Below are 27,244 nucleotides of genomic sequence, written 5' to 3' on the forward strand. Positions count from 1 at the left end.
ATGGGTTTCCTGAGGTGTCTTGATCACTAACCAAAAGATAAGAAGCAAATAATATAAATCTGTGGGGCAGAACGACAGAAGCAGAGGGTAATTGTAAAATGAACTCTTTGGCATTTTTTCATTTTTTAGAACTGATTCAAATATTTAAATAGATTTAATTTGTACTGAAAATGAAAGTGTGGTGGTTAATTTGGCTTAGAATGCTTGTGAGAGAGATCTTGTCTTCCTACACAGGAGCTTTGCTTGACACATTGTAAAGATATCTTAAAACAATCCTCCTTCAGCTCCTTCATAACGTTTCTTGGAAATACAGATTTCTGTTTCTCCTGTCACTGCCATCAACAACATCTACCAATGTCAGATTCCTTCAATTGAGGTGATTTTTTTCTGGACACCCATTCAATCTTCTAATACCTCACCATTTCTAGTGTTCAGTTTAGAGCAATGGTGGGCAATCTGCGGCCTGTGGCTCAACGTCAGCACAATGTCTCGTGGCCCGCAATCAAATTATCCTGATGGGCCGCATGAGGCCTGTGTGCCGCAGGTTGCCCACTACTAGTTTAGAGTAATGTTATTTCCATCCATCATTGTCTCTGTATTTTCAATTTTCCTCTCAGCTTCTTGCAGTTTAGGACCAGAGATCTCAAAATTCTTATCTATTGAACTCATTGCCATTTGAATTTCATCCAATTGTTCGTTAATAGCCACTAAGTTTTTACTGCAAGCCTGACCGTGTCTGGTTGCGGTCCATCAGAGAGGAGCTTTCATACTCCTGGTAGGGTCTCCCTTGGTGAGCGGCTCTGAGGTGAGGCCCCTGACTAACTGTGGTCCAAACTTCACAAGACCCCAATGATGGATCAGGTGCATATAGAGGACCTTCTAGTACTCTGCAGCTGTGAAGGCGGATGAGGGCTGCAGCAGCAGGGTGGCCCCTGGCTGTCTTGGATCTCCTTGCCACTGGGTCATGGTTTTCCTCCTGTCAAGTCTTGTGTTGTTACCACCTATGCACTGGTTTCCCTATGTTAAAAAATTTCACACACAGGTCTCTGCCAAAGGGCTCCCACCCACGCAAAGCCCTGCAGCGACGGACAAGAGAAGAAGAAATTGTCTGACAAATCTAATCTGTATCTCTCAGTGAGGTGATACTAAATGTGGGCCCATCTCTGGCTTAATGGATGCTTGGAAATCAAGATGCCATATATAAGATGCAGGTTTATTTTGGACTTTGCAGAGTATTTTTAACTAATATATTTAATCCCTTCCCACATTGTACACAGAATCAAAGTGATAAAATAACAAAATATAGCTGGAAGAGGAAGTGGTACTTGTTCAAATGATGCTTTATGCAATGGTTTTGTAAATATAACTAAGGGTGAGATTGTGCACCCCTTACTCATGTGGCTGAGCAACAGAACATGCAAATCGTCTCATTAATGACAATGGTCTATTCACATGTGTAAGTACTCACTGCAATGAGCAAGAATTCCAGAATCTGGCCTCAGTTTCACTGTAGGGGATGAACCTCAGGAAATAGCCACCTTTCCAGGCTATCAGTGCCAAGACATTAGAAAGAAGGGTAGAATATATAAAAAAGAGCTTTAACTTCGATAAATGATGACTAATCTATCCAGAAAAATGTAATTGGATAGGAAATACACAGTGGGAAAGAGAAACACTCAATAATTGCCATGTTCTGTTCTTTCCCTCTGAAGCATCTGGCATTGGCCACTATCAGAAGACAGGATACTGGACCATTGGTCTGACCCAGTAGGGATGTTTTTATGTAAACCTGCTGATAAAGACTTTGGAGTGAATTTAGTCTTCAGAACCTAACAATGAAGTCTACACTGTAGATTAATGAGAGATCTCCACACAAGACAAAGGTGATGCTCATAAGAAAATCAGGAGGCATGAGTGGGCTCTGTCTGCATAGTCTGCCAAGGGAATTTGCCCACATTTTGTCAAAGAAGTTTGCAATCTAAGGGTTCCTTTGTACCCTTGCCTGTTACTAGACTCTCAAGGAGAATGGTGGCTAGAAGTATATTTTCAATTTGCAAATGGCTAGGAATTTATGCCCTTTTCTTTCTGAGCCACATTTTGTCAAGGTAACTTGTACCCTCCAAGTTGTACATCTGCAATATGCTCTACTTGGCACAGCCCATAAAACATTCTCAGAAATTTCAGCTAGTGAAGAACACGATAGTCATATACTTAGCAATGTAATCTGGATTCAGTACATTATCACAATGCTTTGTGTATTAGACTGTCTGTGTGGCTCCAGATGTACTTAGTTTTAACTTTAAAAACCTACATAGTCTGGGGTTTTGCTATGGGAGGTGCCTCCTCTCTATACACCAGCCCTATAACCTAGATTACCTGAGCACTCATGCTGACAGTCCCTTGAACACTGAAGGAGTGTAGGAAGGATATTCTCCTCAGAGGCTTCTCAGCTCTGGAACTCATTTCTTCTCTTGGTCTGACAGAGCCACTGGTTGCTGATTTTCAGGGATAGTTCAAGTTGTGTGTGTTTACCCAACTCACACTCAGAGAACTGTTCAGACATGAGGGAGGTACTATCAAGTTTGATGGATTAGTTGGGATAAATAATAGTGGACTGTCTTTTAATTCTGTCTGTTCTCTAGTCAATTATATGATTGGATTTTTATTAGGATTTTTATTATATAACCGTGCTCAGAGACTTATGATAGGCATGTTTACAGATAATAACATAAGTAAATACCATGGGATCTGTTAGGGCTACTAAAAGCCAAAGCTGCACTCACAAGGGGTGGGCTGTCTAAACGATAACTAGAGCACTGTACTACTACCTATGTCAGTTCACCAATCATTCCTCCATGTAAGGAATGGTGCATTGGCTACAGATGTTTCTACGGCCTAGAGTTGCTGTAGCACTTGTAGAAGAGTGGTCTGAGGGAGAAAGGTTCTGTTTCACCAGCTCCAGCCTAAGACCATTTACTCTAGCTTAGTGCAGGAAGAGGAAGGATTTACCAAAAAATGTATCTGGGGGTACGTCTACACTACCCGCCAGATCAGCGGGTAGTGTTCAATCTATCGGGAATCGATTTATCGCGTCTAGTGTAGACGTGGATAAATCGATCCCTGATCGCTCGGCCATTGACTCCGGAACTCCACCATGGCGAGAGGCGGAAGCGGAGTCAACGGGGAAGCAGCGGCTGTTGATCCCGTGCCGCGAGGACACGAAGTAAGTGATTTTAAGTCGATCTAAGATATGTCAACTTCAGCTACACTATTCTCGTAGCTGAAGTTGCGTATCTTAGATCGATCCCCCCCCCCCCCCGCAGTGTAGACCAGGCCTGACATACATAAAGAAGTGAACTATGCTTTCTGTATTGTATATAGATTTGCTGCTTACCCACAGGAAAGTTATGAATTTCCTGACTGTGAAATTGAAATCCCAACCTGAATATTTCTTTAACAGTTATTTATTAAAGAAAAAAAGAAAATTAAAGAGGTTTACAAAAAATGTAAAAGCCAAGAAGGAATTGCATAATAATGATAAAATAATAATAATAATGCCACAAGAAAATCACAGCAGTTAGCTTCTGGTGCTGTAATGATTTATGCATGTGCTTAACTTCATAGACTGTGTGAGTAGTCTGAAAAGGGACAGTTTTTACTTGGTTGTCCAGTTTTCATTCCCACTTTTCTTCCAACAGTATCGCTCCTTATTGGTTCATATCATTCAACAGTTTAATGTGAAAGATTAGATTAAAAATAAATAAAAACTTGTAGTGCATAAGGGTGTTCTAGCAAAAATACATAAAGAACACAAAGCCCAGAGGACAGTGCAGAATACAGGAAGGTAGCCAATCACATGAGGGTTGTTATTTATGAGGATGCTATTTTAACAGGGAATGAAACTAATGACTCAGGCACCTGAAACTACTGGGGTTACCTAGTGACCAAAGGAAAATCTGTTCTGCTGTCACTAGTAGCCCTGTTTAAGACTATCTAGGGAAAATTGGCCCTGCACTTGGAAAAAGAAGGATAAAACAAGAATAGGATTAAACAGAAAAAAAATGGAAACTAAAGAAATAAGGATGGTCCCAAATGTGGAGACATACTGAGCCAAATTCATCCCTTGTGGAAGTCTAATTTCTTCAACAGAGACACTCCAGGTATCAATTTATCCCACTGAATGCAGAATAACAATAAGACAAGAGTGGTGGGAATTCTGAGGCTGCAGGTGGACACCTGTCAAAGTACCAATGAGGTCTGAACCTGCTTAGTTTTCATAATCACTAAAATCAGGCTAAACTGACTGGTAACATTCTTGGAATCGATTACATTATTAGCTCTATAATGCTAAAACTTGATGTGCAGGCAAAAAAGTTTGGATGCAGTAGAAGGTCCAGATTGCATGCTGGAAAAAAAGGCCAGATTGTGAACAGTTTCTAAGCGGTATTGGAGCTACCACCAAAATCTCTGTTCTTCTGGGAAACTTGGACAGAGTTTGAGGATTGTAACAAAACCCATCAATGGAAAAAAATCTCCAAGTTTCATTTGAAATGTTTCATGATTAATGAGAAAAACCCTTCCCTCAGCTACACACATAGAACTCTTTGCAGTCATTTGGGCTACATGGGGATAAATGGGCAGACTTTTGCCTCCTGGGCCATATCATGATGTGAATCTAAATTATGTGTGCATACCAGGTATTTGCACATTTATACAGCCATTTAGGCATTAAATGGCCCTGTAAGTGTGCAAAATGTCACCCACCTCCCTCAACAGTGAAGGGGACAGTCCCAGCAGTGAAGGAGGGGACACTTGCTGAGGGATACCTGAGGAAGGGGCCATCTGGAGTCTCTTTTAGGAATGGAAACCAGGCCTAACAGATGCTCTGGGCCTAGCCAATTGCCTGTTTCGGAGTCAGGAAGGAATTTTTTTCTCCCATGGGTCAATTGGCAGAGGAACTGGGAGTCTCTGGCCTTTCTAGCAGAATCTTCAAGCCACAGTCGGTTAAATAGTAATGTGCTTAGTACCTAACTCAGGTACTTGTTAATTTGTAATAACTTGCAGTCGGTTTGCAGTGCAGTTACAAGGATAAAATGAAGGGTTCCTAGAGGTAAAACACCTGGAATTTTGTGATAGGCCGTGGACTTATGGGATAGGATGAAACCTTGTGGCCTTTGAGGGCTGAGGCCCCTACTCTTCTGCACCCTCTGGCCCCCTTTAAGGGAGGAGGGCGCTGGGACCCCCAGAAAGCTGAGTCTGATGTGTGTGTGTGGGGTGGGGGGTGTGGGTAGGCTGAGGAGACCCTATCCCAAGTTACAGGTTATATGGTAAGGAATCCTGTAACCCCCACATGGAACCAATTATGTGCCAGGTCCAGAGAGTGTGGGTGATGGGTAGTGCCTCTTCCCTGTGCTAACATTTCATAAGAATTGAGGCCTGCCTCCTAATTACATGCATGTATCAATCATTTTGCTTCTGTGTCCACATCAATACCCACTGTATATGAGTACTTTGGCATAAATTAGGTATATTCAAACATCCACACACACAAATCTTTGAAAATCTGCCCTTCTCTGTCTTTTGGTAAGATATAAATATTTTCAGCATCTTTAGGTTCCTGGTTATTGTCACAGTTCCTAGGGCTTTCACTTTTATGGGAAACTGGATAGTTTTCTTCCATTCCTATGCAACATGACTCTTGCACGGAATTGTGTCAAGTTATATTTGGCTCTCTTGTCGCATCTGATGTGATAATATTAGGCATAATCCAATAAAAATGATGAGCAAAAGAGGAGAATGTTCCCCCATGTGAGGAGATGCTTACATTATTCAGTTCTGGAAGAAGTTGCCAGATCATAATCATACATTTATTGTGAGATGTGGTAGGTATTTTGACATCTCCATGAATCTAATATAGCAATATATAATGATAACTGAATTCTAATTTATTTCTAACATGAGCATGTAATTTATACTTACATTGGATCTACAACAGCTCTTTATTTTTCAAAATGTCAATAATTATTATGATTAATTCACACAAGAGATTTATTGTATATAGAAATCTTGAATTCTTTCTACTAGTTTTTTTATGATCTTTTCTATACTCCTTTGAATTAGTCTCACTTTTTGTGGAAGAGTTCAACTAATAGAGTTTATTGCTATTCGACCTTTATATATTCTACTTCACCATGTTTCCATGTAAACCATCTTTAAAAAAAATGAAAATATTTTTTTTAACTCAGCAAAATAGGCAGAATATTTTAGGAAATGACCAAATCATAGGGTTAAAATACTGAAAGGAAATAGCTTGTGGATAAAGGGAAAGCAAAACAAAGATATCAAAATTTGTATAATGATACTGATGCTATTTATCAAGCATTTCTAATATATAAGAAACTTATGGGATCAGCTATATTTTATTCACCTGTGAAAAGTCATTATAAAACTACATCTTAATACCCTCCCATAAATTATTTTGTTATGGTAGAACATACTGAGAAGAAAAATTAAATTATTTAACTTAGATTAAACTATAGTTGCAGTGGTTTCAAATGTCTGCAGGCAGTATAAAAGGAATCTTTATTACTTTATTTACAAAGATCATTAGAAATGTTAGCCCTCATGGCATTTGAAAATCCAGGTCTCTGTTGGGCAGAAAAGTTGTCCAATGACCACTGTGAATATATTACAACCTATAGGTTGCTAACAAACTATTCACTTAAGGCCTTTCTATACTTGTTCTGGAATAACTGTTCAACTGTGGTTGCACCATGGCACACCAGTACAAACCCTCAGCATAGATGCTCTGTGGCAGTGTAATATAGGGCTTGCACCAGAGCCACTCTTCCTTGTTTGAAAACTGGGTAGGTTGGATGGGTGCCACACATTTACAGTGAAGTTTTCACTGCTGAAACTACACAAGTCCACAAATCCCCATTATAGATAGACCCTTAGATTATGAGCCAGATCAATTGCCCTTTGCTCTGCTCTAGCGGCAGAAACAACATTTAAAAAGCAACTTCAAACAGGTCACTGATTATTCCCTGTGCACAGAAGAGTTCTTGAGTGGCATAAAGTCAGCATATTTCCCTTAAATTGTTCCAATTTACACCAGGACTATTTCATTCCCTAGGTTGATATTTTCAGAGGAGCCATAGGGAGCTAAGCACCTAAAACCCATTGAATTCCAGTGGGAGCTGGATGCACTGCTCTCCTGAAAATCCCAGATGCAGTCACCCTAGAATCAGGGAGACCCCATCCTCTCTACTTCCTAAGGCCCCATTCTCCTCCTCAGCTACACTGAATGCAGCTAAGGAGCTCCACATTGGTCATTCATTCCTAATCATTGCTTGTGTGATTTCACTCTTTCACATAGTTAAAATAAAAACATGAGAATGACCACACTGGATCAGACAAACAGGCCACCTAGCCCAGTATTCTTTCTTCTGACAGTGGCCAGAGCCAGATGTTTCAGAGGGAATGAACAGAACAGGGTAGTTATCGAGTGATCCATCCCCTGTCATCCAGTCCATTTCTGGCAGTCAGAGGTTTACGGTATCCAGAAACTGAGGTTGTGTCCCTGACCATCTTGGCTAATAGCCATTGATGGACCTATCCTCAATGAACTTCTCATTCAATTTTTAATCCAGTTATACTTTTGGCCTTCACTTTTGGTTCTGTTAGTGATCGTGGATTGGGTGGTTGAAACTTTTATAAACAGGCGGTGGGGAGTCAAAGTGATTTCCAGGTGGCTGCAGAAACACAAAAGGCATGAAATATCACAGGAACATGTATTTCCATGACTATTCACAAGACTTTTGCCTTCCACAAACATGTTTGCAACCAATCATCAACAACAAAAATGATCTATATTGGGGGTGGAGAAGTTGTCATAGTTAAAGCTGTAGGAGACACTTTTCTGCAAAGAATGGTCATAATTACTTTTATTTGTGGCAGTATAGACCCAGAGGTACTGTTTAATATCTGAATATAAGATTTTTTTTGGAGGGAAAAGGTAATCAGTTCTGTTCTTTTGTTGTTTGCTTGCTTGTTTTTTGTTGGCTCACTTTTAGTAGGATAGCATCAATATCGGCGCCTATGTTCTTAAGTGCAGCCACTGAGCCAACATAAAAGACTAAGGCTGGGATTTTCAAAGGTTCTGATTGGCTTTGGATGGACAATCCCACTGGAAATTATTCTGCCAGACACCTTTAAAAGATTCACACCAAGTATCTGTGATGGAGTGTACCAGCAATTCATTGCCACTGCTGGTGGCCCCACCACCTTGGCACACCCTAGCCCAAGACATTGCCCTGCTAAAAGGGGCTAACAGTGAATTCAGACTTCCAGGGATTTCTTAGGCAGAACCAGTGAGAGTTGTTCCTCTAGCGCCTATGAGGGTTGTGAGCAGGCAAAGGCCAATCAGGACCTAGAAGATAAAAAGAACTAGGGGCCAGTACTGGGTGAAGCTTGGGCAGGGAAGACTTAGTCTCCCTGCCATAACCTTAGTAAGATGACTCAGTCAGGGATCTGACCATGACTATATTTGCTCTGTGAGGGACTAGTGTTTATATTATGGACTTTCACATCCAGGTGGCTATTTTGAATTCAGATTTAACAGAAAACAAATTATCTGGAAGGAGTCCGAACTGAGAGCTGACCAGACCAGAGAGTTAGGTCATAGAAGCAGCAGACAATTGTGGAACCAGGACACAAGGGGGGGGTGCTTGAGTGAAAGAATCTCTAAAATGCTGCATCCTGACATGAGGGGGAAGCTTACACTTGTGTGGTGAGTGCACACTTTAAGAGTATCCAAAACACCCTTTTAATTTATGAACACAAGAAACTATGCTCTGGAAACTGTTCATGCTTACTAATGTGAGAAAGAAGCAGTTAACATATATTAGATTGTGAACTCTACAGTGTAGAGATATTTTCTTATATCAGTAAAGTACTTTGCAGAAGAGTTGATCCCTACTAAATATTGATACCTGGCTCAGTGATATGGCAGACCTCGCACCTAAGGAATGACTGGCATTCCATAGAAAGGGAATGCCCAAAAATTCAAAGCCATTTGGGCTGACTCATTAGAGGTCTGTGATTAACCTAGACCCTGAAGATAGTTATGTCACTTCCCCTCCCCTTCCTATTTCCTAACCCTCTTTGTTTACCTTGTATACTATGATGACTCTTGAATGTTGGTATATTTGTTGTATTTGGAAAAAAATATATAAATAAAAAGTACTTTGCACACTTCTGGTGCTAGATAAATAGCAATAATTTTTAAAATAAAATCTCTTCTCTCTCCACTAACTTTGGTGATTTATATGTTGTCTTTGGTTTGATTTGTTGAACTGATTTGTCCTTTCAAGGATACTGCTGCTGAAATGCTATTTCAACATTTGTTTTCTATAAAAAAAAAAAAGATGAAAGCATGAAACTTTTATTTATAAAAATAATAATAGAAAACCTTTGAAATCTCCAGCTTTTCCTATTCTCTTTGCCTTTAAAGGCTGAGAAAGAAGAAACCAATTTCTACCTACATGTAGAAATTTTTCCAAACATTACAAGACCAACAATGATACCAAGGGGACTGAAAGCAATTAAAAGTCCTTTAGTTTGAAGATATAATTAATTCTGTAAGCAGTAGTGCATGATCTTCAGTAAGTACTCTGTGGATGTCATGTTACTGACCACAGAACAGACAAGAAATGAAATTGTTAGAGTCAGAAAGAAATTTGTGTGACCACTGAAAGCTCTAGAAGATCTTCAGTTGGCATAAACAGGAATCGCTTCTCTGACTTCAATTTACATTAGCTGTGGATCTAGCCCAAAGGAAATATAACAGTGATTAAATGATGGGTGAACCTCAAAATCTGGAATGCAGGGAGATTTGGTTCACATAGCCCCAGAATTTGAGCACCTGCTAATCCCCTGGAAGTTATGGGGAGATACTTCCCACCACACAGAATTTGGCCCAAAATTGTTCATATGAATTATCCTAACTTTGATTCTTGAAAAGTGGACAAAGAATTTTTACAGTATTGCCTGCACTTCCTGCCAGGTTGTCAATAATATGAGAACAGCCCATCTTGTATACCTGCACCCAGGAGCAATTGAGATTTTGCTGGTGCTGCTCTGCTTCATTGAAACAGTCACCCTGACACATGGTGATGAGGAAGACTGCTTCTGCTGAGTCATGATTCCTGGTGAGTGTATGCATTCATGTGTGTATACATACACAACACTATGACTTGTGTTTTAAGTGGTTTCCAAAATATCAGGTACAGTACATGTGCTCAAACATGTACCAAGAAGTCCTGTAATTTACACAGGTTGGATTATGAGGTCAATGGAAAAATACTCCCACACCCACCAGAATTACTGTTACTGCATTTAATACAGCAGGGGGAAAGTGTTTGCCCCACAGCCTTCCCAAAGGCTAGGCAATGAGACAACTCAAAGAACTAGAGACGGATCCTACCACAACATTGACAACAAGGATGGTCCACACATGTCCAATTACTTTATTGGGCTGTGACAAAAGAAAATTAAACTTCAAACTCTGCACCTTGCCAATAAATATTACTGTACCCTAAGTTTACTTGCAATAGGGAAAACATCTTCAGACAAAGCTTATTTGGATCAGAGAGGAAAAGGTTTACATTTTTCTAAAATTCTTTAATCTTGCTTATCTTCTCCTTAAACTGCTGCCTCTTCCTATGGTTCAACATAGTGATGGTTTTTTCATGTCCTCTTCCTGATTACATAGTAAGAGCTACAACACTCATCCAGCCAGGGAACAGATAAAATACCACCTGACTTATGTAATCACTTGTAATTAAACAACATAGCTGGAGTGTCAGATATAGAAAGCTGACTATTCATAGAAAACAAGTCCACAGAGTTAAGCAAATTAATTTCAGAAAAAAATATGGTGAGGGATTTCATATTACAGGTCTATAAGAAAATCACAATCTGCTCAAAGGTTCTCTGGCACAGGGCACTGATCCTGCAAAAATTCCCCAATGGGACCACTTGTGCGCTTAGAGTTAAGCAGATTCTTAAACATTTTGCTGGATCAGGGCCAGAACACTAAGCACATTGCAGAATCAAACCCATAGTGAGCCTGCAATAGTTAAGTAAATTATTTGCCATGAATTATTCACTCAGTATAAACCCACATCCTGTTGAGAAACTTGAAGCCACAAGATTTTGATCAACACCTATGGGTGCTTGTTTTTCTAATGGCAATTAGCAAATTATTTTTGTTAAAAAAATCAAATTGCTTGCATCCACTTTTATGTTTATGGTGTTGTTGCATTTTCACTAAAGAGATAAATAATTTCATACCCTGGCACCCATGCACAGTGTAATTAATTAGATTAGAATTTTCCCTGTGAAACTGAAAGCTTTACAATATATGGGATATGTACAAATAATTTTGATCAGTTCCTAAACTGTTAATTCCTAAATGTCAGTACTTTTGAAAACCAGACCCCTTCTGTAGGTGCCTAAATATGGACCTCATTTTAGGCCCAACTTTTGAAAATCTTGACTTTAATGATGTTATTGGCATGATATATTGGATTTCAGACTTACCTGGTGCTATAGTTCACTTTGAAAGAAGTATGAAAAACTTAATCTCCACAGCAACCAGAAGAGATGTTACAAATATAGGATAATGACGTCAAGTAAAGAATAATTATCCAGAGCAGATAAGCTCCTGAGAAACTAAGATGCTATTTTCATGTAAATGTTCCTAGTTGTAATAAACAAGTGAGGGGAAAATGACTCTGAAAGGATTCTATAAAGACAGAATTGTTGCTAAGCGCATGTCTCTCAAAGTATACTGTGACCTGTCATATGAGCTTTAGTTTAAGAAGCTAAGAACAGCCATACTGGGTTAGACCAAAGGTCCATCTAGCCCAGTATCCTGTCTTCCAACAGTGGCCAATGCCAGGTGCCTCAGAGGGAGTCAAGTGATCCATTCCCTGTCACTCATTCCCAGCTTCTGGCAAACTGAGGCTAGGGACAGCATCTCTGCCCATCCTGGCAAGTAACCATTAGTTTGTTTGCTCTGTTCCTGAACTCTTAAAAAATATTTATTTTGAGAAAATGAAACCAGCATCTCATTTTTTCATTTTACTTGATAAATAGGCTTGGCAGAATTTGATTTTTTAAATATAATTTTGATGGATAATATTGATTTGTAAACATTCTTTTTCCTATTTTTATTGATTGAAATGTTCAGTTGCTTGAAATTATGAGGGGAGTCCAGACAATTATTTAATCACAGTAGATGCTGAAATTTAAAATAGTTAAGGATTTGTAACCATTAAAAGACAAATTATCAACATCACATGTCACAAAGGCTAGCTCGTGACCAGTTTGTAAGGGGTATTGGAGATAATGCCAACACTCCTGTATTTCTGGGGAACCTGGAGGGAGTTTGGGAATTATAACAAAACCGATCAGTGGGCAAAAATCTCTGGGTTTCAGTGTCATTTGAAACGTTTCTCATTAATCATGAGGATAATCACCTTATTTTATGAGTTTTACTACTTGTTACTTTTTGAATGACTAGTGATATTATATTTTATTGTGTGCAAGCTTACCAGTACAAAAAAGGCATTTGTTTTGGGTTTTTTTGCTTTCCTAGAGCTGGGAGAAGTTAAGCTTAATTGTAGTTCCTATTTATTCTTTTGTCTCCAGTGTTACAATGCAAATTAAGTACATAATCTTAGTCAGCTGTAGGGGAGAGACAGCCTGTATTCACTACACAATACCTTCTTACTTACTGCAAACTGTGAGCAATAGGAATGTAGACAGTGTTCAGAAAAATGCCTCCTGCAGTTATTGCTTAGACTTTTAACTTTCGAACACTTCTCATGTCTTTGTGTCATAGCAGGCTTGAGTTTCAGGCTAAGATTCAGAACTGATTTTAATGAATTCAAATCAGTTTTGCCATCTCTAGTTATTAAGCAACTTTTTATTGGACATAGATGCCCAATATTAGAGAAGGACAAAGACAAATGAGTAGTCAATAAAGGCAAGCTCTAACCTTTTACTAATGCATTGATTTTCACAGCAGCCAGACTTCCTGCTCAAACATTAACTAGATCCTGGCTTTTGTGTTTCTGAACAGCAAATTCTGCCTCCTTTAGTACTATTCATTACTCCTCCTCATTACAGTGCTGCTTGGTACAATAATGCTATCAAACCTCCCATCTAGTGCCCAAATATATTCATTACACTTAACGTTTATCTGAACCTTCTTTCAGGCACCTTTCATCCTACATGACTAATGAATACATAACCAAATTCATGGCTATAAGAACCTGATTTAGGATTAGCATTGAATTTGAAGTGTCTGGTGCTGTACATAAAGAACAGATTCCTCAATAATATCCAAATAGTAAGTTCCATCCCTACCCAAAATACTTTTACTTGTGCTTTTATAAAATGGACCAACATAACTTAATATATATGTTCCATATGAGCATATACCAGTGGCAGGCAATCTGTGGCCCGCAGGCCACACACGCTGGTCAGGGTAATCCGCTGACAGGCCACCAGACTATTTGTTTACATTTGCATGGCCGCCCGCAGCTCCCAGTGGCCACGGTTCCTCGGCAAAGGGAGCTGCGGGCGGCCATGCAAATGTAAACAAACGGTCTGGCGGCCTGCCAGCAGATTACCCTGACCAGCCACCTGTCCTGCAGGCTGCAGGTTGCCCACCACTGATGTGTACACTAACAAGAAATAGAATTAAATAGCATTCTTGATGTTTTTTCTGGAACAAAGTGTTCTCCAAACTTGTAGCCTTCAGTTGTTATCTGATTAGCAGGCTAGTCTTTCTGTGCAAAGGATTTTGAAGGGTAAAGCAGCCACACACAAAAAGTGCTCTTTTCAGTGGCTGCCAAAAAAAAGGTGTTGGTTTTAACTTTTAAATTGTGGTCTGTGGAGGCACTGCAATGAATCACTGAATTGCCCTGGAAGGTTCCCCATTCTGAGGGGCATCCACTTCAAACTCTAAATTCAAAATCATTTTACTCTCCAGACTGAGACTGAGTGACTGGTTGACAGCCCATTCTGCTGAGCTCTGCTTCTTTCAAATTGAATGCCAGGCAGGATATGCTGATTGCCATAAAAAATGCTGAGTAAAAGAGTGAGAGACAAACAGAAAGACTATCCAACCACTGGAACTTCATTCAAGATTGAAAGACTTAAAAAATAAAAGGCCAATAATAATAGTATTTTTCAAAGTCTTAACACTGACCCCTGATTATGAAAAAGACAACCAAGAGGCTAAAGAACACAGATAAGATATTGTATGCTTTTTCATAATCAGGGCTCAGTGTATATATACACACTTGCAGAGTTTCAGGGATGTAGCATGGTTACTGTATCACAAACCTTAACTGAAAATATAGTTAGTAAGTCAGCTCCTTCATTTTGGTTTGTGATTGCCCTCATCCACATTCTGACAAGAAATATGTCTCAACCAAAAAGAGAACCTACTTAAGGAAAAGCTAGTGTCAAACTACTGAAAGATACCAGTTTAAAAAATAATAATAATAATAATTGTTTGACTACATAACCCCACTCCTCCCTTCTCCTTGCTCCTCAGAAAGGCTTAGTCTCAGTTGTGAAAACAGAATCAGCAAGCTTGGCTGACCTACAGGGGAGAGAGAACATAAAGGTTTTATGGCCTATAAACTATGGAACTGTTATCCTGGAACTTTAGAGGGGCCTCTTATGTTTAGCTGCAGTCATGCCAGAAATAGGCCTGAAGTAGGCTGTTTTGAGAGCTGGACTCTTGTTGATATATTTTGAGACTGCTCAATGTTGTAGTATTCTTAAACGCAGAATTTTTATGAACATGTGGCCATTTGAGGATTCTGGAAGAGATTTCCTAATAGGTTGGGTAGTTTTCCATGGCCTGAGAATGCAAAAAAAACCAAAATAACTTAGAAATTTGACTTGTCCATCTTATTTTGTTTGTTCTGTGTCTGTCCTTATCTTTGCCTTTAGTTTCAGCTCCAAATTATGGATCTAACAGTATTAAGACTATTGAACTTCATGGCTAGATGGTCCTCGAGCTGGCCCTTACTTATCGGAATCTATTTCCACTGGTTCCCAGCACCAGAAAAAAGGCAAAAAACTCTATCCAGAAACTGGACATCATCCAGTTCTGCTTTCCAAACGCACTGCACATGAGCCAAGGTCTCTGCTTACCCAGAGATAAATCCAACTCTCTGACCTAAACTAAATACATCCACATCACACCACACCGCCTTTTTAAAAAAAAAACAAACATAATGGAGCTTCGCTTGTTTTAAAATGTTTCTCCTCCTGTCTTGCTTTCTCTATTTGCCAGTGTTTGATTTGGAATATTGAACTGACAAATCTAAGAGCTTTGCGACGAAGCTGAAAATGTCCTGGCTGTGACCCATTTTCACAATTTAAGACAGAGGTTTTAAAAAAAGAAAGTTAGTTTTGTAACTGGCAAATTACAGTGTGTTTATTTGGAATAAAAATAGAAGCATTAAATCATGAGTATGCTTATTAGGGAATAAAGCCTGAGCTCATCATGAAAGAGCCCTGAATTTAATGGGTGTAAAGAGCTATATTAAGTACTATCTGATTAAAGTTAAAACTCTGACACCTCTAACCTACCTTGATCCTCACAATAGCTTTTACTCCCTGACAAACTTATTTCAGTAAGGTTTAACCTACTATCCCTGCAATAACAGTGTTTTATATGAACTCATCTTTGGGACCTGATCTAATAGGCAGGCTCAGAGTTCAGGTGCTTGATTGGGCCCTGCAGGTGAGTTAGGTGGAAGGAAGCCTATCTTCCAGGGATTTGTGCATCGCTCGGGGGCTTAGGCATCCAGATGCCTAACCAGGAGCGATGGTGTGCATGTGCAAAGGCAGAAACATAGATGCCTAGGGAACTTTAACTACGAAAAGCAAGTTTTGGCACCTACAGCATTTGGCAGCAGCTGGAGGTTTTGTATTTATCAGAGGTGCCTAATTCTAGGATTTAGGTGCCTAAAGTAGCAGTTAGGTGTCTAAACCCCTTTGTGAATCTGGTCTCAACTGAGATCAGGGTCCTTTTGTGCCAGGTTCTAGATTCTCACATACCGAAGAAGACAGACCCTGCCTCAAATAATTTATGGTCTAACTAGAAAAGAGAGACAAAGTTTTGGGAGAAGTAAATATTATTATCTTTATTTTATAGATGGAGAGCTGACAACCATAGAGTTTTAAGGTCAGAAGGTACTATTAGATATTAGATATCAAGTCAGAATTCCTGTATATCATGAGCTGTTAAATTTCACCGGTTACCTCTGTATCAAGCCCAATAACTTGTGTTTTCAGAAAGACATCCAGACTTTATCTGAAGATGTCAAGAGATGGAGAGGCTACCACTTCCCTCTGTAATTTGTTCCAGTGACTAAGCACCACAGAGACTGACTTGCAGAAGGTTACACAGGAAGTCTGTTTTGAGCTGGGAATTCAACACAGCTCTTCTAAGTCCCACTCCAGTGCTTTAACCACTACATCTGTTATTCGGGAAGAAAAAGGTGCAGGCCAGCCCTCATGCGAGCAGATGCTCAGAGCTGGTGCTAAACACATCCTTGTCCATCACAGATTAAGGAGCTTGTGTTCTGTAACAACTGTCTGATGGTTCCTTACACAAGACCTTGCACAACATTGACATAGACTTTTTATTAGATATTGGTTCATATTTCTGAACTGTGATATATCTGGCAAATATTGCCCAGAATAAGACTATATAACAATGATACATCTAATCCATTAGGATCCTTATATATCAGTACTAATAGGTATACATTTAAGAAAATGCATTTGTTGTGAAAACGATTAATTATCTTCTTACATGAAAGTTTAGTATTGCATGTGTTAACTTCTAGCCTTTAAAACCTAAATGTAACTCTTTCAATAAAATAACCTCACTAGTTCCTCTAGGACTAACTGTTGGTGGAACTCTGACCCCATTTCAACACAGATCTGCAAATCCCTCCCAACAAGCAGCTTTACAAACACAGATGTGCAAAAATCAAAGTTTTGCTGCCATTGTGCTCAAATACTACACTGCTGGGGGGCATATACTTACTTAGGAGAATAGATTACAGTACGCAGAGGTCTGCCAGAATTTTCAGATTGAGCACTTTTAAAAACTATTTCCCCGTGCTAATTTTTCCCCTAATGTTACTCACACCTTTTTGTCAACTGTTTGAAATGAGCCATCCTGATTATCACTACAAAAGTTTTTTTTCTCCTGCTGATAATATCCTACCTTAATTGATTAGTCTCATTAGAGTTGGTATGGCAACACCCATTTTTTCATGTTCTCTGTGTAGATATATCTTCCTACTGTGTAGATATATCTTCCTATCTTTTCCACTGCAGGCATCCGATGAAGTGGGTTTTAGCCCACAAAAGCTTATGCCCAAATAAATGTGTTAGTCTCAAAGGTGCCACAAGTACTCCTCATTCTTTCTGCTTCAGAGTGATTCCCAGTAGTCTCAAATCATTGACTTTACAGTGTCCCATTCCAGGGAACACATTTGTAAGCCCAGATGGAGATGAGCAGGCACCCAATGTCCATGAGCAATGGAGCACCCAAAGATGGAGCAGACCGCAGACCTTGCTTCCCTATGTCCAAGTTGAGAGGGTTAATGGGTTGGACAGAGGCAGGAAATGTTGGGTGGAGCAAAGAAAGGCTGTAACAGAGAGACATGCTGGAGGATAATACTGCAACAACATTTATGTTCCTTAGTGTCAAATAACCCTAAACTCACCTCATTTCACCTGGGTTCAGAGAGACCTGATGTCTAACCCAATTTTTTCTAAGTTTGGATAAAGTTTGAATAAGCACCTTAGCGTCTCAGTAGCTACCATTACACAGTCTCTTCACTTTGTAAGGTTTGCTTATCATTTTATGCTATTCATATTTGCACTGATCTAGCTGGGGCTCTGTGAACTTTTGTGAAGTGTCCTATTGCATAGAATTACTGACTGCATCGGTTTGGGGGTATATATCTAAAATGTGTCCTGTAATACAGGAGGTGGTTTTCATTAATAAATTCGCTCAATGATTTCTGTGAAAATTTGAAAAATTCAGTGATTTATTGTGTCCTTATAAAGACAGACTTGTAATTTGATTGAAACAATGTCTTCTTTTTTAAAGAAAGAAAATTATCATGGAGTGAAATATTAATTATGTTTTACAGACAGATTTCATTGGTGTTTTGCCTATCAACTCCGAGTCTTCAGAGAGATGACAAATTATATACTATTTATTCAAGTTGTTACCACTTGTAACTGACACATTGCAATAGTATAATTAATCATTTGATTTATTGAGATTTGTTTGAACAATGGAGGTTCATGCAGGGTTGTCTCTGTTTTCCTTGAAATATTTTGTTTTACTTTATAAACTGTTTCCCACTCCAATGGAGCTCATTTACAATTTACCATTGATTCGCCTTCACTTTTCCCTTTATCAACCCATCCGTCTCTTTTTCTATCTTCTGTTTCTTATCTCGTCTATATCATACTGAGACTAAATGTTGAACAACTGTGGATTACAACATGTTGAAGGTGAAGTTAAAAAAGGGTTTTACCAACCAATTCAAGTTTCTCTGCATCTTCTGCAATGTTTGATGGCAGAGCAGCAACTATAGAAAAGGTTTCTATTTGTGATACTGTAAACACTTGTTGGGAGAACTACAAAACCTTGAACTCAGATGTTGGCAAATAGGTAAAGGTGCTATTAATTGTCAATTATTGTGTAAGGGCTGATCCTGCAAGATGTTGCTGACCCTCAAGTCTCAATGGGCATTGAAGGTGTCCAGCACACTCAGTTTTTGGTCAGCACCGTGGAGTGGGCCCTAAATGTATTTATTTAGAATTTAAAGATGTTTATTATAGATGGGACCCACACTAAACCCATCTCTTTTGGCATATTTGGAATCTGGAACTAAGTGCTGTGACTTGGGACTATCTTTACTACAGAGCTTTACTACTATAGAGCTTGGTGCTGCAACACTGAGGTAGGTGGGAGTTTAGCTCACTTAAGCTGAGTATCGTCAATCCATATGTACATGGAGGGGGTGAAAGCTGCAGGTAGAAGGGACATGCTGATGGGTATCCACACATGCTCTTCAGAGAAGAGATGAGATATACTGATATTAGGGAAAGTATTTACATACACAGATCCAGTGGCCACCTGATCCAGATAGGATATATGGATGGGATATAGCCACTAGTCCAGAGGATAGAATAGGGGACATGGAGGGGAAATGGATTCCTTTGTTCCCTGAGACACATACAGTTCTCTGAAAAAAATGTTTTTCAGACTGCAAATGATTAAGGGTGAAATATACATGACTTGCACACAGCATGTCTGGGGCAGAGCAGTGAATGTCGGAGTCCAAGGGAGAGCCTCTTCCTCTCTAAACCAATGGAACTCCAGTTCAAGTATCCTTACCAATTCAAACTGCAACAGGGACAGACTGATGGGGAAAGAGACACATCCCTTTGTTTAAGTTTCTTAAACAGATAACTTCTGGAATTGCCATTTCAGATCAACTCCTGCAGCGTTGGTTTATGACAGGGCACTAAATGAAACTCAATTTAACTTCCCTGCTAAAGTTTTTCCTGTGCTCTATAAGAATGATGGACAATTCATTAACAAAGTTTCAGAATCTGAAACAGGCTTATATTCCACTGAATCCTTATTCAGTTAGTTTTACTTAAACGGAGTATTTTCCATCGCTACTAGTGATTTCACAGTAATTGGACTTCCCACACCAGCAAATCAGAATATATAATAGCCAATAGGTTATGAGCCTTATACCTTTTGTTAAAGAGCTAATATAAGTAACACAAGCAGTATTCTGAATGGAAGAGTTCAATAATGAATTTCAACCTTCTACTGAATTTCATTCAGCTGCTGTGTCAGAGGAAGAGGCTTGGAGGTTTAATTCTAAACAGGTTAGTAAAAATAAGGTTACAGATTCTATTTAAAAATTGGCTGACATTCCAAGCCAAAGCTTAGTGGGTAGACTTCTGTAATACAGTAGAGCTGGATTTGGAAAAGACCTTGAGCCGCTCAGTCCTTAGGCCTTCAGGGATGTGGTCTGGCTTGAATCTGAGGTTCTGAATTTATCTGTTTTGAAAATTTGCCTGCTGTGCTAGATCACACATAAGCAATATTGGATTTTTAAATGTGTGTGCCTACATATGGTATATTGGATTAGAGTTAAGGCTTCACTCTCTAGGGGAGGGAGAACAGTTTGCCAGCTGGACTTAAGCACTCTGTAGTGGCTAGGTTTAAGTAGACATTGCAAATTTGGAGGAGGTTGCCTATGCAGTGCTGAGTATCTAATATGAACAGGAGGTTGAGGGTAATGTGCAGAGAAAAATGGCTGCTTGATATGAAAGTGCGGTGAAGGCCTCATTGCCCCATTGAGATGGCCAACATGCTGAATCCAAGGGAGAGCCTCCTTGTCACATGGGGACCATTTAACTGGATTGCAGGTGACTAACATCAGGACAAAAAGATAGTGAAGGCTTTCTCCTAGGATGTGGCACCTTTGGTCTCCAGTTGGTTTCCAAATAGGAAAGAAAAATGGGGGAAGGAGCTACCCAACCTTCCGTGTGACCCGTACAAGTCCATAAAGACTCATAGCTTGAAGTGACATCATCCATCCAATGAGCCACAAAATGTAAAGAAACAACAAATAAAAAACAGGAAGGAAAAATCAACTCAAAAATGTTAAAAATAAGGTGTGTCCTTTTCTGTTCAATAAGGCTTTGTTTCAGACACAACTCTATTCTTACCCATACTGGACTGATAAGAGATAAAGCATGACATTCTGGCTCTTTAAGTGTTAACAGATCCAGTCACTGATTAGAAAGACAATTTCCCACATTGAATGAACACCACATTTATCCACATATTACAGAGGATGTGTTTTGTTAGGCAAGGTACTTTTCACTCGAACCTAGAAATCTGTTGCTAATGGATACTAAACCTCTTTCCTTCCCATGGAGTTGAATACACTTTTCATATATGGAACAATAAAAACTGTACAGTGTCTCAGAATGAACAAAGTTTTAAAAATTCAGTGAGATATTTTATGACAAACTGCAATTGTTATTCAGAAATATTACATTTTTTAGAAAAACATCACGTCAGGGGCAGGCAGATGGAAGTCTGCTTGGTAGGACCTTTACTGTAAATCAAAGGGTTTGCAGTTGTGTAAAACCTTTAGCAACACAGTGGTTCCATATTCTTCTGATATTTTTGTCTCCATTTTTAGATGTAATCACTGTTACCAGAGAAAGATCTTCACATAGAGTTAATCTTGTAGGTATGATCAGATTGAACCTTCTGTTTAGCTCTTTGTTGTAGTTTCATCATCTCCAGAGCTTTGCACAAAGCAGGGGTTCCCAAACTTGCGGACATGATCCTATTTTAATGAACTATTTCCTTCTGGGACCCCACACAGCATGGTGGGTGCCATTTTGCTCTACAAAAATGGAGTCTTCCACACAGCATGACCTCGTAAGTACGGTATATGCGAGGTCATGCCATGTGAAGGATGCCATTTTGTTAAATGGCATCCTCCATGCATCATGATCTCACACACACTGCACATTTGAGGTCACATTGTTTGGAGCTGTAATGGGGTGTCCTCACCTCTCACAAGCACCCTCTGTCTCAGTGTGTGTTCCTGCATTCTCTCTCTCAGTTTGTGGTGAGTCTTTAGTAACTCAGCCCTCTGGCCAAATCACACACAGTATATATGCAAGATAAAAATCAAACTCCTTCCAAGATATAAGTCCAATAAGGGGCCTATCTCAGCACCCTCTGTAGTGTCCCTTTATCTGCAGCCCTATCCCTGGGCTCACTCCTTAATCAGTCCAGCAGGGTCTATCTCAGTACCCTTCTTCAAACTGTCTCTCAGCCCCTTCTGGACGCCTTTGAATTGTCCCTGCTCTTCAAGCAGTCCCGACCCTAGTGTGGGGCCACATCCCCAAAGTCTCCCTCCCTGGAGACTATTCACCTCTCGGGGCCCTTCTGGCCCCAGCTCTTCAGTTGGGCCACCTTGGCCATGTCTACACATGTCTACACTACAGCTGTGTCGCTACAGCCATGGCGCTAAAAAGGCACACAGCATAGTTGCTGTTTGTCAGATCTCCTGCTGACAAAAAACTTCCACCCCAATGAGCGGCATTAGCTTTGTCGGCAGGAGAGTGCTTCTGCCGACAAAGCAAAACTTTTGTATTGGGGAATGGTGTTTTTTTAACACCTCTGAAAAACAAAAGTTTTGTTGTTCAGTTGCCAGTGTAGACATAGCCTTAGGGCTTGTCTACACTTCACTACATTGACTTCAGCTACGTGAATAGCGTAGCTGAAGTCAATGTACTTAGATCTATTTACCACGGTGTCTTCACTGCGGTAAGTTGACAGCTGACACTCTCCCTCTGACTCCGCTTGTGCTCCTCGTTCTGGTGGAGTACCAGAGTCGACTGGAGAGTGCTCAGCGGTCGATTTATCACATCTATATGAGAAACGATAAATCGACGCCCGCTGGATCAATTGCTGCCCGACGATCCGACGAGTAGTGTAGAAAAGCCCTAAGAGAGTTCAGTTCCCCTTCTGGGACATATCAAAGTCCAGGCCATTTTCCCAGTGGTTGCTGGTGGGGACCCAGACCCACCCTCTACTCCAGGTCCCAGCCTAGGGACCCTAAAGATAGCAGCCATCCAACATGTCCCTTTAACTAAGCTACATTGCTGCTATGATTCCCTAGGCCACTTCCCCACCAGGGTCACAGCTCATTCTTCCCCTTACTTCAGGGCCTTGTCCTAGTTGAGTCCCAGCAGCCAGCCCAGAGCGCCTTCACGTTCCTCTCAGTCTCTGCCAGCACTGCTCTATCTGGAGTTCTGTAGCTCCCTCAGCCAGCTGGGCACACCATTCATACTCCTTCAGCTCCAGCAAGGAACTGATTTCATTCTCGTCCTGCAGCTCTTCTTATACTAGCCCACTGGACCCCTATTGGCTACTCCCTACAGCCTTTCTGATTGGCTGCTTCCCACACAGCTGCTCTAGACCACTTGAAGGACTCTCTCCACTGCCCTTTTCTGGGTTGGGATGTGGGAGGCCGTGAGGCACTCAGCAGGGGGGCTCAGGGCCTAATTTATCCCATCTCAAGAGCAAAATGGCATCCTCTGCACACTAGGACTTGCCACAACTGCATCTGCTGATGGTGCAACCCCATTTGGGGTCACAACCCACAGTTTTGGAACCGCTGGCATAGAGCTAAACCTTCTCTTCAGCAGCATTAAAGAATATCCTGTTATTTTATTACACTGCTTTGTGATATGCATATTGCTTTTAAAGTATATTTTAGTTTCCATTCATAGTGATGAAGTGAGCTTCAAGGGCATAGAGGCTACTTTGTTTTCCTGCCAACAACTGAGCAGTTTAAGTAACTTTCTGAACCAGACACCCATAAACCATTGAGATACTTGGGGCTCCCACTTTTATTCCTGATGAACGAAGCTCACCTCTGCTACCCTTGTAATATGTCATCAAGCCACCTTGATAATGCTATTCTTTCATGTTGCAAGGTAGGAAGATTCAATTGCAGCAAACATTTCTAAAGCTATTAAAATGGTTTCCCTAAATAAATATGAGATGAATTTCAGGTTACAATACTGATTCCATAGCCCACAAAAAAAAAAATCACATTTTTACTTGGTCATCTTGCTTACATCTGTAGCTTGGTGGAAATGTTTGACAACTCTCAGAATGTTGCTGCCTAGCAGAATACTGCCAAATGCAGTTGGAGCAAAACCAGCAATCCTGTTAGATTTCACACATGAAGTAGGGTCAGTTTAGGGTCCTAAGGAAACTGTAGATGAAGTGGTGTAAGTGATTCAGTGGGTGGCATTCTTTCTCCCCAATAAATCATTGAACAAATACCCTGATGAGAAAAGATGCTGTGCTACTGGAGATGCTTTCTGAATATCCCATGTGTACGGTCACTGTGTGGAGAGTGAGGTATAGTTATTAGGGGAGATGGTGACTCGGGACCTCTGAGTTCCAGTCCCAACTCTGCTCCTGATTTGTCATCTTTTGCAAGTCAGAGATGTCTTACATATTCAAGAGTGTACGCTAATTTGGGTTACCTAATTGGAACAACTGGGGCTACATTTTCAGGGGAAATGAGGACCCAAAACTCCAGCTGCCATCAGTGGGTGATCTGAGTGCTCAACCCCTCTAAAAATCAGGCCATCTGTTCAACTGTGTAATGTGCATTTAGGTGTCTAACTTTTTGCACCAAAGTTTAAAAACTTTGGACTTGGTCTATAAATATGAATAGCAGTTGTGTAAGGCCATCTACAATTCATATACTAAAGTGCAGGGTAGTGTTGCTAACACCATGTACCTTTAAAAACTATGTGTGTAACACTACTGTGTTTCATTCCATGAATGGCGGTGCATTAAAGTGGTATGTGGTCTGATTCCTATATATAATTTGTAAAGTGCTTCAGATTGAAAGCTACTATTTAAATGTAAATTGTTGTGTTGGTATTATTAAATAATATTAATATCATCATCAGCTTCCTAGGCATTTGGGAAGAAGTAAAGGGAAACAGCATAGATATGTTTTCCTTTTAGATTTTGGAAAACGATCTTTCTCAGAACAGAATGTGCTTTCTCAGAACAGTCTGAGTGACTGGTGGTTTGCTTCTCTATCAGATATTTTGAGCCACACGTTCCCCTCTGTGCACAGAGGGGAACGTGTGGCTCAAAATATCTGATAGAGAAGCAAACCACCAGTCACTCAGAGTGAATCTGATGCACTTTCTGTGGGTATAGCTCCCATTCAATCTGCCATTTTAGACTGAAATCAAGATAGAAACAAAATGGTAGCTGTGACTTGAAGGATCACTTGAGAGATTCTATTCATATCAAAATCCTATTTATTTGAATGTCTGTCGCACAAAACATATGTAAGCAAAATTCAGTGTTAGCACCAAAAAGTAATTTGTTGGGTATTCACAGTATTAAACACAGAAGGCAAACAGTGAGTCTGATTATCCCCAGAAAAGCAAAGGGTAAATGATGCACTAATCCTGAAGTGGAAACTAATAGTTTTAGTGCATGACACTTTTGATAATTTGGTATTTTTTCATATTTTAAATTGTTTTCTGCTGTAGAAATGACATTGCAAAAAGCCCTTTCACTTTAAAAATAAGCTGGCTGCTTTATATTTTGCTTTTGTACCATAAGTCCAGTATCTTATTTAATGCAAATAGTGTACTTCTTACAATTAATTTTGATATAAAAATATTAGTTATTATTTAAGTGCTCTTAAAATTCTCTAATGACACCATAAATTTTGGAGTTTGTTGAGCCCTGGAACAAAATTGCTTCCAAATAACCCCAACATTCAATTAGAAATATTTTCAGCTTGCATGAGGAATTTTAATGCTCTTACATTGTTTTTTCTTCTTACAGAACAAATGCATTTACAACTCTGAATATCTTTGTTGGTTGACTGGCATGTCCATTTTTATACTAGCTGCAAGTTGAAATGGGCCTTTAGTTCTTCCACTACTACAATGAATATGACTGTCTTTGGCTGGTATCAGTAGCATGAATTAGTCAATCAAAGCAAAGCCAATTGACATGAGAGGCTGCATAGATTAGTAGAAAGATCACATTTCCAGGAACTCCTGAGTTCTAGTCCTAGATCTATTGCTGACTTGTTATTTGGCCTTGGGCAAATTACTTCACCTTTCCATTTGTAAAATAGGGATAATTATACTTATCCAAATGGCCACCATTAAATATGTATGGTCACAGGGCTAGCTGCACCTTCCCTTCCCCCACTCTGGTCTTTCAGTGCACCCCCCGAGACGTCATGCCTCTACACCTTCTGATATGGAATCATGAATAAATGGTTATAACCTATTTAGGAAAGACTGAATGGTCAAAAGGGGAGGGAGAGTATTACTCTATGTCTAAAGTGGCAAAACCTGTTTCTGAGTCACTGACAACTTAGAAGAAAATGGTCTTGAATGCTTATGCATAAGTGTCTTAATGGAGAAAGTACAAGATGGAATTTCTAAATACTATAGATGACAACTTCCTAACTCAAAAAGCGTTGCATCCAACATAGGGGAATTCTATATTAGACTGGATCTTGATAGATACAGAGGAATTGATTACAGATCTAAAAATTAGTGGTAGCTTGGTACAAGTGATCATGACTTGATCAGATTTATAATGTGCAAACAGAATAAAATCCAGAGCAGTAACATATATAAAGGAAGAATGCTCTACTGGCTTGGAGAGGAAGTGAAGGCAGCCATATAAACAGATGGAAGAAAGGAGAAGTCAACAGTAATGAATATTATCAGAAGCTAGGAATTGTAGAAAATTGAAAAGAGATGCAAAGGGACACAAGGAGAACTCTATGGCCAGTAGAGTTAAGGACAAAAAGGAAGAGTTTTACAAGTATATTAAGAACAAAAAAATCTTAACAATGTTATTGGACCATTACTATACAGAAATGGTAAAATTTTCAATAATGATACAGAAAAGGTAGAAGTACTCAGTAAATATTTCTGTTCTATATCAGGGAAAAAGCCAGATGGTGGCGACACACACTCTATTCTAATGGGAATTCATGAGGATTTTAGATAGCAGGTCCTAAAGTTACATATTTTTAAATCAGCAGGTCTAGATAGATAACTTGTACCCAAGAGTTTTATAAGAGCCAGCTAAGGATACTGCTAAACTATTAATGCTGATTTTCAATAAGTCTTGGAACACTGGAGAAGTTCCAGAGGATTGGAGAAAACCTAATGTTGTGCCAATATTTAAAAAGGTAAATGGGATGATCTAGGTAATTACTGGTCATCAGTTTAAAATCGATCCTAGGCAAGATAATGGAGCAGCTGATACAGGACTCAATTAATAAAGAATTAAAGGAGGTAATATAATTAATGCCAATCAACATGGGTTTATGGAAAATAAATCCTATCAAGCCAACTTGATATTTTCTTTTTGATGAGATTTCAAGTTTGATTATGGATGTAACAGTGTTGCTGTAATATACTTAGACTTCTGTAAGGCATTTGATTTTGTACCACATGACGTTTTGATTAAAAAACT

Source organism: Chrysemys picta, chromosome 1 (assembly GCF_011386835.1).
Source record: "Chrysemys picta bellii isolate R12L10 chromosome 1, ASM1138683v2, whole genome shotgun sequence".
Lineage (NCBI taxonomy): Eukaryota > Metazoa > Chordata > Testudines > Emydidae > Chrysemys > Chrysemys picta.